This window comes from Ictalurus furcatus, chromosome 6, assembly GCF_023375685.1.
Source record: "Ictalurus furcatus strain D&B chromosome 6, Billie_1.0, whole genome shotgun sequence".
NCBI classification, from domain to species: Eukaryota; Metazoa; Chordata; class Actinopteri; order Siluriformes; family Ictaluridae; genus Ictalurus; species Ictalurus furcatus.
The window spans coordinates 17,847,389-17,860,162 of NC_071260.1; the positions used below are offsets into that span (position 1 = coordinate 17,847,389).

A 12,774-nucleotide genomic window follows, 5' to 3' on the forward strand; every position below is an offset into this window, starting at 1 on the left:
CTTATGGACAGCTAAATTAAATAACAAGAGTAGGGAAAGTCTTCAGCCCTTCTAATACAGAGGGTGCTATTTTGTGAATGACAGGATGGAGTCCACATACCACATAATCTGAATGGAATGTGCCAACAGGAAGCACAGAATGCCATCAGAGACCCAGTAGCCAGATGTAGCTGCTGATTGCAACACAGGATCTACACTGACTACTGAGCAGCTCATGAGCAAACCAGTATGGCACAGAAACAGCCCTCGTTGTAAAACAGAGTCAGCTTCAGTGCCTTGGCATCCTTGCTCACTGAAAGAAGAGAGAGAGAGAGAGAGAGAGAGAGAGAGAGAGAGAGAGAAGGGTTGGTGGTTAGAAATTGTGAACAGAGCCATTCTTTCTTTATGCAAACATGCACAGGGGGACAACAGTAGGTGGTGGATAATTTCCTGATGGGCATTTTCTAAGTACACTGTTAAGGCTTGCAAATAGCTCTCATTCATCCCCATTAGCCTGCAGTCAGAAAGGTATACAAACATAAACTGTGGTTCTGCTGCACACGAAACACTTCTGTTAACCAGTTAGACAGAGCGTGTTGTTTCAACAATGTTTTTGCTATTATAGTGAGTGAGTGAGAGAGTGAAAGTAAGTGGAGGATATGATTCCAAACACTGAACCCAATGTTTGACCCCTTTAACTCCCAGGTCCCTAAAGTGGACATAGACCTATCCACTTGTCTTTTGCTTATCTAACTACATAATTTTCCTTGTACTTTCAGTATGTTAATTAATTCATCTTCAGTAGCCACTATATCCTATTCAAGGTAGTGGTGGATCCCAGGAACACTGGTAGGAATACACCCTGGTTGGGAAGAAACAGATAAGTCTGACTGACTACTGAAATCTGTTCCAAAATCTGCTTTAAAAACAAATTGACCAGATGCTGATCAATGGCACTGCACAATCATTTGAGACCGCTTCTTAATTTTGTTATGTGTGCAGCAAAAGTGAAATATGCCAAAATTATATACATAACAGTTCAAGACAAACCCCTGAACACAAGTGAGTCATGAAGGCAGTGAGAGCAAAGACATTTCACATCCTCAGTAGTGGCTCCAGCCAAGCATACCTGAGTCCTTGTGACCATATTGATTCTTGGACCAGCTGATGGTCATTTGACTCAAATTTTTCTCTGTTGTGGAAACTGTTCCCACCCTTGTGACCCTGTCTAAATTCCAGCGCAATGTCCCTGCTAACTGTCAGTGCCCGCCTGATCAGGCTCTGAGACTGATGCTGGGAGATTCTGAGCGTGACATTATCCTGCATGGTAAAGGCACAGTCAGTAGAAGATACAATATAAAGTTGCTAGAATATAGCTATAAGGCTGGGTATTCAATAATGAGGTTCCCACTGTCATACGAGAGTGAACTTGTCGTTTTGAGTGCACAGAAAATGGGAAATTCAGACTTGTTACTTCGGAAATGCTGATGTAAAAATTGCAATATGTTGACTGAGTGGAATGTGTGTTTGTGGTTTGATTTTTTAGTTGTGCTGACAAAGCTTTGTGGCATTTTAAGACATTGTCCACCACAACGTCACTGTACAATACAGATCACTAAATGGAACAATGGTTGAGCCATAATTATCAGAAAAACACTAAGTGGGATTTTACTGAGCTGCAGGAAGTTTATATTGACTGATGGCCTATTTTAGTACTGAGTACTTACTATCAAAGCATATCGCTGGCAAATATACTAATTGATATTGACAATACTCAGTCTGACTAGTTATTTTTTGGTTCCTTTTCAAGATGTGTCATATGTAACTTACAAAATAACAGTTAATATCCCACAGCACTTTCCTGACTGACAAATATATAGCAATATTACTATGAAATCCCAATACACCAATTTCCAGATACTTCATAGCCCATTACTAATTCAACATATACAACTGATCTCATTGCACTATAGCAGATTTTTAGGAAAACTCACCAGACCAGTTTTGAAATCTTTGGTTCTGTGTATGCTGTGTGGAAATTCACTTCATGGTAAGACTCGCAATACTATATATACCATACCAAACTCATAATAGGTGTGTTCCGTTTCATGACTGACATACATTAAATAAATGACTTTAAAAATACAAGTTACAGATGGTTCTCTCCCACGCATGTGTGTGTGTGTGTGTGTGTGTGTGTGTGTGTCTGTGTGTGTGTGCGTGCCTGCGTGCGGGTGGTAGGGGGGATGGGGGATAACATAGCCTGATGTTCCCTAGGGAGGTATTTGCTTCCGGCTGCTACTCTGCTGTATGCCCTGGCGTGAGCCACAGTCTCAGTAATGATCTGTAGCCATCAGGAGAATTTGTGAACATTCCATTCATAACCTTCCAGGTCTAGTGATCAGCTCAGAGGGAGTTTAGACAATTCAGAGAGAAAGAAAGAGCTAAGGGGCTTCAGAGTTCTATCCTATATAATCGATTTTAAAGTGCTTTCCTAGCTTGTACAGTAAGTGGTTATTGAATGAAACTCAGCAAATCAGTAGTGCCCAAATTGCTTCAAAGACTTGTGGTGTATTTTAACATTTAGTGCTTATAACGAACCTAAAATTATTTATTTTAGAATTTGTTATTTTATGACATTTTACAACACTCGCTTTTATTTCCACAAGACTAAGTGGACAGCAACATTTGGACTCTGATCTAGATTCAAGCATGTCATTTCCACAAAAGGTCTAGCAATTTGCAACAATAGAATTAAAAAAAAATAATAACGTAATAATGAAAATCTGTTTCACTGTTCTTAGCTAAGAGCTAGAAGATGGCATTATCACATATAAAATTAAACTGTAATGTGAACCCTCTGAACCTGTAAGAAAGAAAAGAACATAAATGTTTAGTCTATTTGTACAACTCAATTTCTGAAAACAATATCAATACTACTGATACATATTTATAAAAGTTGGTGTCCTTTCAACGCCTTATAACCAGTACTGAGAAACAATGAGAAAATGACCATCTGGGAAATCGTGAAGCAAGCCAGCCCTCATGTTGAGTAGATGATGCTCAAGCTAATCCACCAATCTTCCAGAGTGAGGCTCTCTCTGTGCCAGAGAACACGATACATTTTAACTCCAAATGATTAGTGCTCTGAGAGCTTCTTCTTTATTACAAAGAAGTAAAGTGGTGAGTTTATAATACCAAGAGCCTCTAATCTTGCAGACTGCTAAGCATTTCCCTCGCAACACCTCATCCCAACTTCAGGATCTACTGGACAAAGAGAAACAAACAATAAGCTAGATTTCTGCAAGAAGGAGCCCTTGTGGAAGACTTGAGACTTAATAGTGCTCAACTTCAACAAGGCTGAAGACACCAGGATATGTAGATGCATGCTATTATATGTACAAAAACAAAGACCAACGTTATTCAACATTTTAACAAATTTTCATTTGCATTTTTACTACTGAAACCTAAACTGTTAATGTTTCCAGTCCTTATAAATACATACTAGGCACTATTTGGGAAGATCTACTTATGGACTACTATCAGTGCTACTGACTTTAATGGCTACTTTGCTGGCAGTCGATCTCTTGATGGTGGAGTAGATATTTGGCAGATCCACAGCTTGCTTTCTGGGTGCTGCTCCTCACTATTTTTACTATCATGGCTCTAGGGCTAAAAATGGGAGGGCACGGTTTAGAGTCTGGGGGGGTGGGGGTGGGGGGGTAGTAGTCTTGCTGGCAAGGCTATTCCTGGAGACCCAGCGTGTTTCAGTTGATGTGGGTTTCCTCCAAGATGCCTGAGAGATGACTGGGCCTGACCACATCCACATTCTGAGAGGAGCAACAGCCAAGCCCCTGACCAGAGTTCTGTCAACGTGGTCTGCCACTGAACAGGAACTGAATCATTGCCCTCACCCACCAGAGGAGGTGGGGCAGCACAGAGAGGGGGAAGGAGAAAGTGTGAGTGTAGGGGTTTGTGTGAACGTGTTCCTGTTTGGGTGCAAAGCTGGGGTTACATGATGCAACGTTTGTGCAACTTTTGTTATTTGCAATACAATTGCATTTAAATTACAGTTCTACCTTATGCAACTCACATTAGGCAATTTCCAATCAGTGAGCTCAATAAAGCCAGATGTCATCAGGTAGACAAGTAAATAAACAAATTCATGGAAAAATGATGGTATCTAATAATATTAGCTTAACATCTAATTTGCCTGACATAACGGCAAATGGCGTCAAACAACAAGAAATTCCCCATTATGTTTTGTATATTTGTGTACCATAAGCAAAACAAAACAAAAGAGAACCTGATACTCTGCCTATGGTCCTTTTTTTGCTCTAAATGACAATGTGAGAATCAATGTCAGCAAACTCCATAAATAAATGCACAAACACAACCCACAGCCTGTCAAACCCCATGCTCAGTACTGCTCATATTAGCTGAAGAGAGGTGAACACTGTCCAAAGTGATATTTCCTTCACACTCTTATCAGCAGCCCCACCGACGCAATCACAACCAATCCAGACCCATTTTTACTTATGACACCATAACAGAAACCTCTACACTCCTATATCTCTTCCAGCCAGTGCTCACACCCTGATTAAAATCGATTTTTTTTTTCTGAAGACCCTCTATCTTTTGCCATTTTCCTGTCGTCATGTTGAAAGAAGCCTGAAAATGTCAGTTACTGTTGTGACTTCCTCTGAAGATACACTCTTGTTGCCTAGAACATGGCTATATTCCCAGAGCTATCTCATGAAAGCGGGTAGAGAATTGGGGAACTTCATGGGTCAAAACACAGATGTATTACCTTGATGAGGTGGTCCCCCTTACATTCCAGAGGCTGATGGGTTGTTTTTAAAGTCTAATTTAATTTGAGGAAGAGCCTTCAGCTGCATAAAGCCTGATGAAGGGTTAGGTCTGGGATCCTTGGTCTGGACCTCATCAGAGGCCTGGAAGGGATTCATTTCACTCAACTTCTACTTACTTGCTCCACACAGAGTGTAGGGGTGCTACTGACTTTTATCATATAATTCCATTAGCTGATTGCTCAAAAACTGGGAAGGTGAGCATAACTGGTTCTGACCAGTTTCAAAAATGTTGATAACCTCCAAGAGGCCAGGCAAGACACACAGTCTCCTTTTACCTTCAGAGGTCATGGAATACAAGAAAACCTTGCCATTGGAGAAAGCAGGCTGACAGGAGGACTGGGAAGTTCATTTGCTTTATGGCTCTTTAATGCAGGACTTAGGGTAAAAAGTCTGTGGGTAGACCAAGTTCAAGGTAAAAAGAAATCTTTCACCGCAATGTGGAGCAAAGTGATGTGTGAGCCATAGAGGCATACACACATGCATACTGTAAATACACATCCTCTGCCATTCAGGCTGACATTCACAGCCACAGTCAACTTCATTACCACAGTACTGTTGAGGCAATGCTTCTTTTCAGCACACTGGAAGAACACATACACACATACACTGGACTGAAGTGCAAAGGATTTATGTTCTTCAGTATGAATAACTCTCTGAGTCGCCCAAGGTCCGGTCGTGCTCTTGAACCATGCTCAAGTGTATAGCATTACATCTAAATGAAGACCGATAAATTCCGTTCCATTAGAGCAGCACAACGCTCCTTAAAATAGCCATAATACCCACTCTGTTTAGGAGCACACTGACCCTGCTGCTGATGACTGAATCCCTTCCACCTTGCTGTGCACATCATGGAGGCAGTAAAGAGTTTGGCCTGCCAGTGCACCAATTGTCTCCAACAGGAGCATCAATAATTAGCAGGTTAGAGCAGTGCACACATTATTGTGGATATGGTAAACTCGGATATTGTAGTGGATGTTCCCTTTCCGACATGTGCTGTAAGGTAGACCAATCACAACAGACTGGGACATCTGACCATTGAGAGCAGAATAGGTTCAGTTTAGAATGAACGGATCATTGAACGAGTTGTTTTTGACACTGCGGAAAAAAGGTAATGCTGCAACTTAAAGTATGAGCAAATTAAAGTGTTTTTTGACATTGGACTCATGTAAATCTATTGTATGAGACCTTTAAAACAAAATTAGGTACGTTTCAAAACCTGAATAGACGCGTTGCCAAACCTATATTTACAGTTCCTAATTTTTTGGGGGGAGGTGGTTGAGTTTTACCTTTGTCTTTGATAAGTAAGGTGCATTTTCAGTGTGGTTCATGTCAGGAATGTTCCAATCATTGTCCCTGTTGCTTTAGTAGTATGTTTTAGTTGAGTATGCCGATAGACATTGAAGCACTGAGGGATTTGGTTGGGATCTGAGCACTTGAAAAGTTTCTGTATAATTCTGATGAATTTATCATCAATAATGCTATGCAGTCACATCATGAATAACATGTTTTCTTTGGTCAGCCACTACTGCCCTCTCCTGTGTCAGTTCAGCTGGCAGCCATACATGTTCAATCATATCAGATATTTTTTTCTCCATTCCATAACTAAGGTAAGTGTTCATCTTCATTTGCTATTGCTAAGCTCACCAGTGTCTCTTCCTTAACATTAAACAAAAACAGTTGATTTTTTTTACTACACAGGAGCAAACTATGTATAAAAAGGTTTCTGTGATATTTTTAGGGTTTGCTTAACATTGAATTAGGTTAAAAATTAACACACGTTAAACCTCCACACATTGTGCCATACCCAATATGCTGTACTAAAAAGGTATAACATTTTTTAAATGGGAATGGCTGGTGATGGTTTTCCCATCTCCAATGATTCTCCTGTTCCATGAGGTGTGTCCACTTGTGGAGTCACTTTCTGACTACCCTAGGTTTACTGCAGTTCAATGCACTGCCTGTGTGTTGCCCAGGAGAGGAAACACTGGCCAAATATGGGCATGGTGACACGCACAAAGAAGGGTGTGTGCAAGTGCATGTCCTGCCATTACCTGAGTTCGTACGTCATGCACACACCCTCACATTCACACAACCACATCTGCTATCATATCTCAACTGTCATTACCAACATCAGTGAGGTAAGAAGATAAAGTGGGTAAGGAATCCATGTCTCTTACAGGATGCTGGTCTTAACTCCACAATTCAAGCTTGAGACTTCAGTTGTTGTGTAAACAGACTAGTGTAAGCCCAGCAAAAGGAGCATAATCTGATCTTGGAGCTCTTCTGGAATCACTCAAGATATACAAGCTTGGCCTGTGGGACACGTATGGTAGTCATGGCACAATAACCTACTTAGTGACATCATTATAATGGTACACACCCCTTGGTACACGTATGTGTTACCTTACACTCTCCACCTGGGTGTTACGTGCCAGTGTATGCCCAGCACCTTTCCACCAGCCACTCCTACCTCAGTGAGAGTAGGTGTAACGTCTGACAGAGCAAGTGAAAAATGAGTACTCTATTCTCTCCCTTACAAAAAAAAAAAATCCAAACCATGATGATTCACTAGTAGCAGTGAAACTCCTGCAAATGTGAGCTCAAAAATGGTGACGCCCAAATTAACATATACATATTTAATGCTGCTTATAACACATTACACTCTTTAAGTACTATCTGAAGTAAATATGAGTAGTTTGATTATACCACATTAATCCAAGATCTTGTTAATAATTAAATAAGAATACTATCTGAATATAAATTATAATACCATACCAATATCTGCTTTGGAGTTGTTATTAGAGACAAGCAAAGCACTGTGTTGAGTCTGATCTAATTCTTAAAGTGAGAGAAACATTTTGTGACTTCCACACACAAACTTGCCTTCTTTTCCATATGGCAATCCACAGAGTTAACATCATGAGCAGGCTTCATATACGGTGAGAATGTGAATAGATCTTGGCACAGATAGATAGAGGGGTTTGGGAGTGGTTAGTATTATATGGTACTAAAGCACAGAAGGTGTGTGACGGTACGTGAGGCCGATGGTGGGAGGGGGCCAGGGAAGGCTGCACCTTCCCATGAAAGCGTGTTGCACGCACAGAGGTCAATGTGTGACCGCCACATTCCTTTCTAGAGGGACAAAGCATCAGTCCAACAGAAACCCGCACACACCCTCCCCACACCCACTCTCTCAGTCTTCCACTTCCGCTTGGAGCCTCCAATGGTGGCCGCTAGCCTTGAGGTCTAATTTTAGGGAGGCTATTGTGTGAGCTAGTTTCCGGAAGGAAAATAATTAGGTTAGTGTGGCAGCAGTTTAGTGGCCTTTGCACCTTTATAGGCTGGTCTGAGTCTGAGTTCCGTCACTACAGCTTGGTGGCAAAGGTACACTTTAGTTAGCGGTGTATCTACTACCTGGACTTATACAAAATTTCTCACAAAGTGATGGCTTAAAAATTAATTATGCAATAAGTATTTTCTAGCTCTTTCCCAAAAAAAAACCCCCAAAACTGAGATATAATTTGTCTATATAACACTTCTTTATCATTTAGACCTCTTGAATTTAAAAGAGCAATATATTACTATTAATATTTCTAGCAACTGCATTTCCTTAATTTAAAACTAATAGCTGCCATATAATTTAACCAAATCAGATGTTCTGATGTCCCTGGACTCTGTGCTTTGGCAGCAATTAAATAATTTCCTGAGACAAAACATTATTGGCAGTTAATGCTTACTTTATAAAGGTCAACTTTATGACGTTACGCTGTATTCTGATGAACAGCTGGGCAAGAGGCCAAATCCAGCATGCCTGCTTACTTACATGCTGTGTGTGTCCAGTGACTACACACACACATACATACACACCAATAGCTTTTGTCCAATAGGTTTCGGTCCAGCATCACCCTAACAGCTGGTCAGTAAGAGGCAGAAGGCACTGTAAGTCTGAAGACCGGTAACTCCACCCACTGACCGACCACTCATGGGCTAATCAGAGAGCTTGTCATCTGATTAGCCAAAAGCAACTGACCAATCAGCGCTGGACTTTCTCCAGCCCATTCATTCATAAGAAACAGCACCGTGCTGTATAGGACAGTGTGTACATAGTTCCTCATTCAGAATTCACTAGAAGCAGCCACAACTTACTCGGGGGGATCTCATGATTGCTACCAAGGGGAATTCCCCACTAATTTAAAAAAAAAAAAAAAAAAAAAGATTAGCCTGTGCAGGGAGCAGCTAAATTTCTTCCATACAAAAGCAAAAAGACAGCCTAAGCTGTCATACCACAAAAAATCCAGACCTGTCTCCTATGGCAGCTCAAAAATCAGTTTCATTTACCACAAGAGCTATCCCCCCCCAAAAAGGTTCCTCATGTGACACGTTGAGAAAGCAAGAACACTTAATAAATGGCAGTCCTAGCCACACAAAGCACATGTAGCCACATAAGCACTAACAAACCAAAAACACACGCACACATATAATATAATTAATATACATTAACATAAAGCACAATTTTTATTTTATTTTTTATAATTCTAACTTTTCTCAAGACTAGTTATCACAAATCTGCAAACAATTTCTCAATTTTAACACGCGCCATATGATATCCATTAGTAGACAGAGCTTTCTGTCTCCCCCCCAACACCCACCCCCCCTTGTTCACTTACTCAGTCTGGGTGAAAGGAGTATTTCCTGATGGCTGAATGTTGCTTGCATGTGCTGAGTCTCAGTCTTCTCCCTGTCCAGCCTCTTCAGAACCCACAATCACAGAGAGGCAGAAAGAAACACAGAGAGAAAAAGAGATCAGATTCATAGCATGTCAATGCGCCGGAATTACTGCTGGAAAATAAAACAGAGCTCCCCGGTCAGCTCAAGCATATTACTGGTGTTCTCCATGTGATTTCCAGCTTGAAACTCTCTCCTTCTCTCTTCCTTTCTGTCTCTCTTTTTTGGTCTGTCCTTTTTTTCTCTGTCCAGTCAGTCTTCAGCGGCTAATCAGTAACAGTCTTAAAGTGACAGCAACATTGGTGATAAAAGCTGTATATGTCAAACCAGAGGTGGCTTCCTGATTCAGCTGAGACCCTTCCGCCACTCGAGCCTGAGCTGACTATCACTGTTATCACTGTCATCGGATTTAAAATCCTCTCCCTCCCTCGCTCTCTCGCTCCGAGTTGCTCCCTCCCTTCCTCTAGAATGGCCCTCCTTCTCTCTCTCTCTCTCTCTCTCTCTCTTGTCAAGCGGTTATACACTGCAGACTGACTCCCAGAGGTCCTATAGCTGGCTTTGAGGGGCTGAGCATTTCTCTGGCAACCTATCACTGTTTAGCACAGTGTCCTGTTTCAACATTCTGAATTGAGAGGTTAGACAGAGGACACCCATTCAGAAAAAAAAATGAGTATAGTGGGAGGAGGGGAGAAAAGCAAGCAAGGCCGACTGAGAATGCCTAGGCTATGTCGCGGATCCTCAACAGCAGGAAACTCCCCTGCTTGCATGTTTGTAAAATGGTCAGTGTCTCTACATAAGGCAAATGTTTGGCACTCTTTATTCACTTCCAGCATATTCAATGAACCTAATGAGGCTTTATGAACTTCAGCCCTGCTTTCTCAAAGGGAGCCCCCAGAGTGTCACATGCTGTCTATGACAATGTGCAGCTGAAGAAATAACCTCTTGCAGTGTGTTAGTGCTCCACAGACATCACAGTATTTCCATAAAACTTAACATCTGTTATATTATCCTTGGAAAAAAAGGGAAACAAGCAGATTTGTCATTATTCATTGAGTGATACCAAAGTGAACCTATTAGCAAATGTATATGGCAAGTTACAGAAACATGCTTCAGTAAACCACTGGTAATAGTATTATCAATAATACATTATTAATAAAGATTCATGACAAAATATATATAGAAAAATATTTTTCCCCAACCTACATCCAAATCTAATTTGTAATCTTTAATAAAAATGAAGCGACTCTATACCAACAGGATCTTTATGGTTTATGGAAATTCAATAAAGGTGAGGCCACAGAGCAAGTTTGCTTTTTGGACAGGTAATGCTTTTCTCAGTAGTGTTATAATCTAGCTCATTCCCTTTAATCTCCAGCCCATTCTCCTGGCTTCATCTCCACCTCTGCATCCAGAAGAAAGTACTGAATTTCACATGGATTCTGGGAAACCCTATATTGTACTCAAATGGCTCAATACCATTTTCTTTCACAAGCTCACCTTTCACCTGGATTAACTCAGGAAAGAGCATGAGAGAAAGGGAATTAATTACCAATCCACCTGCTTGTCACTCTCTCAGCGGCCATGTGGAGCCACAGCGGCACTGAAACTACTTTTAAACTCCCATATTTGTGTTGTTAGTCACCAGGAAAGTGACTGAGTCATCCCCACGCACTGCCGGCTAGGCCAAGCTCAGATCACACAAGCTCTGATTTACCCCCCCAATTCCTGGGCAAAATAATGCAGTTCAGTCCCAATTTAAAGTACACAAATACCAGCCCGCTAACCAGCATTGGTGCAACTCATACGCTCTAACAATTCCTAACACACGCTGATTTGCTTCACCAATTCCTCATCCACTGTCAATCTTTCAGGACGGTTAGTTATGCAAGAGAGGGGATAACCTATCCACACATATCCACACATCTTAGTAATGATTTTTAGAGCGCTACTGTGGGTATTATTTTCATCTAAGATTATAATTCATGAGGATTTGTGCAATTTAATTTGACATTTAATTAACCCAATAAAATATATGAAAAATTATTTCAGTAACTGTTGTTATATCTCTCCTTTCAACAATAAAATTAGAAATGTAAATATTGAAAATGAAAAACATCATAAACCCTTTATACATACATACATATATATATATATATATATATATATATATATATATATATATATATATATATATATATATATATATATATATATATATATATAATCCGGATAGATATATAGATAGATACATATTTATATATCCATATTATGTATTACATCTATTGAGCTAATAATACTAATATTTTACTGAACAAGATGAGCTTACATACTATGGGTATAGATCTTTCTCTTCACTGCCCATTTCTCCCTGGCAGTCTGTGCATGGCAGACGGTGTGACTGTGTGTACTGTGTGCATGTGTGTGTGTTTGTTATGTCCCGCTGTGTCAGTCTGGATGGTCCAACCGAGCTCACCGCAGCATAGACAGCTTGTATTGAAATAGAGGAGAGGAGGTGGCGATGAATCACACATCGTAACGTGTCACATGCTCATTTTCTTGTCAGTGGGCTGAAGTTTAGTGACTCAGGAGCTTTGAAATGTAAGTACAGAGCGTGCTGAAGCACTTATTGTTATTAAAATCATGTGCTTCCTACTTGTTTCATTTAAGGGATGAATTACTTCCAGAGGAAGAAACACATTGCTCCCACTTTCAGAATTATCTAAACTACCTTAGATATTAGATAATGACTTCTACTAACATACACATGTTGCATTGTGGCCTGTGAGATCAGTGACTTAATGGACTATTACAAACATTCTTCTCTTTCAGGAGGGAATTCATAATGTGTAAGTGAATAATTTTAGAATTACAGGACTTTTCTATTTGAGGCTAGAAATATATATATATATATATATATATATATATATATATATATAACGGGACCTTTTTAATCTACTTTTGTATATTGAATTGAATATATTGAATGGGACTTTTTTAATATACTTTTGTTTGAAGACAATAATTTCTGTTTACTTGCCTTTGTGAATTTACTTTTATTTAATTCAGATATAATTTTGTATTCTTTATTATCAATGCAGATACATTGTTTAAAAAATATTAAAATTATTAAGATTAAAATTAGCTTCTTGGTTATACTCAGTTAGTTATAAAGTGAATTTTAAAACTGATCATTAGTTTA

The 12,774-nt window shown here is 39.9% G+C and overlaps 1 long non-coding RNA gene across 1 annotated transcript; it reads right to left on the reverse strand.

The window, feature by feature from the left end:
* Window positions 1-247: 247 nt before the first annotated feature.
* LOC128608787 (uncharacterized) lies at window positions 248-11,628 on the reverse strand. Its single transcript, XR_008386125.1, has 3 exons — window positions 9,734-11,628; window positions 9,518-9,599; window positions 248-292 (listed from the first exon to the last, which is right to left on the reverse strand). It is a non-coding gene; the product is annotated as an uncharacterized LOC128608787 (long non-coding RNA).
* Between the last annotated feature and the right edge of the window lie 1,146 nt (window positions 11,629-12,774).